Source organism: Elephantulus edwardii, unplaced genomic scaffold (genome assembly GCF_000299155.1).
Source record: "Elephantulus edwardii isolate Elephantulus edwardi_28Jun2011 unplaced genomic scaffold, EleEdw1.0 scaffold00038, whole genome shotgun sequence".
NCBI lineage: Eukaryota > Metazoa > Chordata > Mammalia > Macroscelidea > Macroscelididae > Elephantulus > Elephantulus edwardii.
The window spans coordinates 2,343,702-2,348,339 of record NW_006399788.1 but is presented as its reverse complement, the minus strand read 5'-3'; positions in this window follow the sequence as shown (position 1 = coordinate 2,348,339).

The window sequence follows — 4,638 nt, the reverse complement described above, 5'->3', positions numbered from 1 at the left end:
CGTTGACTCCAAGGAATCTAACAACAAAATCAAGATGTCTTATTTTCTTCAGGTCTTTCCTTAACTTCAAATATAAATTTCTCCTCTATCCTGTAGTCACAGATGTGTCTATATGTCCATTCAAAAACAGATCTCCTAACTCAGAGATCTAGGGTAAAGTTCCAGGACCTGGTCCTCTCCAAAGGTCTACTGCTTTCAACAAGCCTGTTTGTTTCCTGATACATATACTAAGAATATACTAGTGGCTTAGTGCTAAGGAGTTGTGTTGCCAATGCAAAGGCACATGGTTTGAATCCACCAACTGCTCCAGGGAGAAAACAATCTCCTCCTGTGAAATTTACTGCCTCTGAAAATTAGAAGAAGTTTTCAGAAGCTGGAGGGTCAGCTATGAGTCACATTTTTAAAGAAACGTCTTCCCTCCTTTCTTTAGCATGTTGTTGTTTGTTGTTATATGCTATCGAGTTGCTTGTGACTCATAGCGACCCTATGTACAACAGCTCTGAACTCTGCTCTATTCTTAGCCAACCCTAGTGTCTCCAACACACCTACCCCCAACCCCCAGTTACTGAGTCAATCATCTCATCGTGGGTCTTCCCTTTCTGTGATATCCCTCCACTCTCCCAAGCATTATGCCCCTCTCTAGGGACTGGTCCCTCCTTGCAACATGCCCAAAGTATGTCAGATGAAGCTTTGGAATCCTTGCCTCCAAAAAGCAGCCTGGTTTCACCCTCTCCAGGGTGACCCTGTTTGTTTTCCTAGCAGTCCATGGTATATTCAATGCTCTTCTCCAGCACCACAGCTCAAAGGCATCAATTCTCCTTCTATCATCCCTAGTCATTGTCCAGCTTTCTGATACATTTTTATGCATTTTATGCATTTGCATAATTGCAAAGACCATGGCCTGGATCAGGTGCACCTTAGCATATCCGGTCAAATACTGGCTGTTCTAACAGCAAGAACAATCAAGTACTGGAAGTTCTGGTTGCCTAGTAGTAAGAAGTTGTGCTGCGAATCCAAAGACATGCAGGTCAAAGATACCAGGTATTCCTCAAGAGAAAGATGATCAATCTCCTCCTACGCAATTTATTGCAGACTCAGTGGTACATAATCAATACTAGCTGAAGTCAGATTTACATGCTTTATATAATCTCAAACTCAAACTCCTTGCCTTCAATTCTAAATGGACTTATAGCTGACCCTCCAACCAGATTCCAAAGCTATAAATCTCATGGGAGGAGAAAGCTCATTTTTCTCCCAAGGAACCACTGGTGGATTTGAACCAGCAGAGAAGTGTGGCTTTTGGGTTATCAGAGCAACTCCCTATGAACTATGCCACCAGACTTCTCTTCTGTAATCTACAATAGGCAATAGTGTTACGATGCCAATCCAAATGCAGACTGCTTGAATTAATTGGAGAAATTCACAGGAGAAAGATGATTAATCTCCCCTTTTACAATTTATAGCCTCTGAAAATAGACTGGATGGCCAGCTATGAATCAGTCCCAAGTTGGGGAAAATACGTGAATGAATAAGTGAGTGAGTAACACAGAAGAAATATTCAATATCCTTCAACTGTATTCAGACAAAGACATAAACCTTAACATAGTAAGTTTTCAAAATTTTCAGTTTCATTTTCACTTTTTCACCATTATCCATTAAGTATATTTATATAAACACATTGTTGCTGCTGTTGATTGCCTTTGAGTTGAACATGATTCGTAGTGACCCTATGAACAAAAGGCCTGAAGCCTCCTCTGCAAGTATCAACATTTATCAAAGTATATATATATCTCCTTTAAAAAATATGTTTCTTTTTCGTTTCTTTACCCTTAACTATTCTATTCCTGAGCTTCTTTGTTTGGACTTCTGAGTTTTGTCTCTAGAAGCAGTGGTTGCTTCTAGTGTGGTACTAGAAGCAGCTTTTCACTTCTTGGTTCCAACCATGTGCTTGCCATCGCCCTAGCTTCTGACTTGTAAAATGTCCTGTATGTTCATAAATCTGGAGCTGTTGAAGCAGATTCTGCTTCTAAGAGCAGTTGTATAAACAGTGCAGCCTATGTGCAGGAAGCTGCTCCTGACCTCTTCTAACTCCAGAAGAGAGAACAGTCTCCATCAACAACATCAAAACCACAAAACCACTCTCACACCCTCCTTTACCCATTCCAAGACTAACTGTCCCACTCAAGGTTCTCACTGCTCTACTACTGGGTCCACCAATCCTTTACGATGGCCACCTCGAACTCAAAGGCATTACTTATATTGTGTTTGCTAGGGAATTTAGCAAGTTATAACTCTGGTTGGACACAGGATACAATTCTTCAGGCAGGTCAATTTCTCAGTTGTGATCCTAGACCCTTTGACCTGCAGCATGGAGGCTGTAGGCCAGTGTTACAAAGTTTCCTTATTTCTGCCAATCATGGTGTTTTCCCCTTCCTCACCTTCCTGTTCTCAAGCAAGCCTGAGTGAAAGTCCTCAGCACTGACTCTGTGGGGCAGCAGCCCCAATTTAGCTCTGTGTCTGGTGTTTTTCTGCTGTCTCTGTTGCTGTTACTGGCTTGATAGCTCAGTCTTGGTCTATTATTGTCTTTTACTGATATCTCTGACTCTAAAGGATGTGCTGAATTTTCTTCTGCTTTCTTTCTAGTAGTGATATTCTCCTATAGATTCTTTGAACAAAATTTTCAGTAAATGATAGCCAGGCACTATCCAGTTTTTCTGCTCGCCTGTCAAAGGAAGAAATTATTCATGGATGTATAACCAGACTCACACTCCATTTCTCTTTTCAATGTCTTATTCTTCTTCTTACTTTGCTTCTCTAGTTATATGTTGCTGATGTTAGGTGCTTTCTAGTCACCTAGTGACAAGAAGCTGTGCTGCAATCCCGAAGGCACGAAGTTTGAATCCCACCAGTTGCTGCATGGAAGAAGGATGGGCAATCTCCTCCTGTGTGATTACTGTGTCTGAAAATCCACCAGAGGGTCAGCTATGGGTTGGTTCCAACTCAAAGTACACAACAAATAACAAGTGAAATACTGTTCATAGTGACCCTATGAACATCAGATCAGAACCTTGCCCTAACCTGTGCCATCCTCATGATCTCCACTGTGCTCAAGCCCATTGTTACAGTCACTGTCTCAGTCCATCTTTTTGAGGATCTTTTTCTTTTTCACTGACCTACAAGTATTGTGTCTTTTCCAAGATTTGCCCCTCCAGATAACATGCTCAAAGTAGAGATGAAGACGTTTTCACCATCCTCTTGTAGCCCAGTGTAGGGAATTGTGTTTTCCTGGAAGTTATAATACCTCAGAAACTTTGAGGGAGAAAGATATGCAATTTAGCTATGCTTGTCATACCTCCAGAGTCTGGCTCTTTAAAAAAGTCCATTGCTGAGTGAACCTAACTAGAGATGCAAAAGACGTATACAAAGAAAGCTACAGAGCATTTCTGCAAGACACAATAAAAGACCTAAAGAAATGGGGAAATGTGCCCTGTTCATGGATAGGAAGACTCAATATTGTGAAAATGACAATCCTACCAAAAGAAATCTGCATGGTCAATGCAATCCCAGTCTAGATAGCAAAGTCATTTTTCAAGGAGATTGAAAGAGAAATGATCAAATTTATTTTGGGAGGAAAGAGACCTCAAATAAGCAAAACTCTTCTGAGAAACAAAAGCGAGATTGGAGGCGTAGCACTCCCTGACCTCAAAACCTACTACACAGTAGTAGTGACAGGCACATAGACCAATGGATCAGAATTGAGAACCCAGAAATAGACCCAGATATCTATGGTCAACTGATATTCGACTAGGAAATCAAAGCTATCAAATGAGTCAATGATAACCTCTTCAACACATGTTGCTGGCAAAACTGGACTTCGACCTGCAGAAAGCTGAAACAGGATCCACATCTCACATTATACACAAAAATCAACTCAAGGTGGATCAGAGACCTGAGAGTAAAGCCCAAAACCATAATGTTCATAAGAGACAAACTGAGAACAAGCTTAGAAGCACTAGTCCAAGGTATAAAGAGACACTGTCAAATACAATCAGAAATGCACAATCTAAAGAGGATAAAATTGATGCATAGGACCTTCGAAAGATTAAATCCATGTGTATACCAAAAACTTTTCCCAACAAGGTGAGAAGAAAACCTACAGACTGGGAACAAACATTTGATAATTCCATCTCAGACAAGTCTTATAACAAAAGTTTACAGAATACTCCTGGGCCTCCACAAGAAGACCGATAACCCAATTACAAAATGGGAAAAGACTTGGAAAGAATTTTCACAGAGAAAGATATTTGAATGGCAAACAGACACGTGAAGAAATGCTCAAAATCACTGACAATAAGAGAGATGCAAACAAAAATTACAGTGAGGTACCATTTCACTCCAGTAACAGTGGCAAAGTTTAACAGGGTAACAAGTAATAGATGTGGCGAGAAAGCAACACTTTTTTTGTTGTTGTTGTTTTTGTTGTTGTTTTACCCTTTTATTCTTAACTCAGTTCAAAAGATAGATGCATAAGAGAAATACACAAGATAGGGACTTGAAATTTTTTTATTACACTTTTTAAAATTTATGTTTTTTTAAAAAATTAATTTCAATGAACATCTACAGAGATTTTGGAATTCC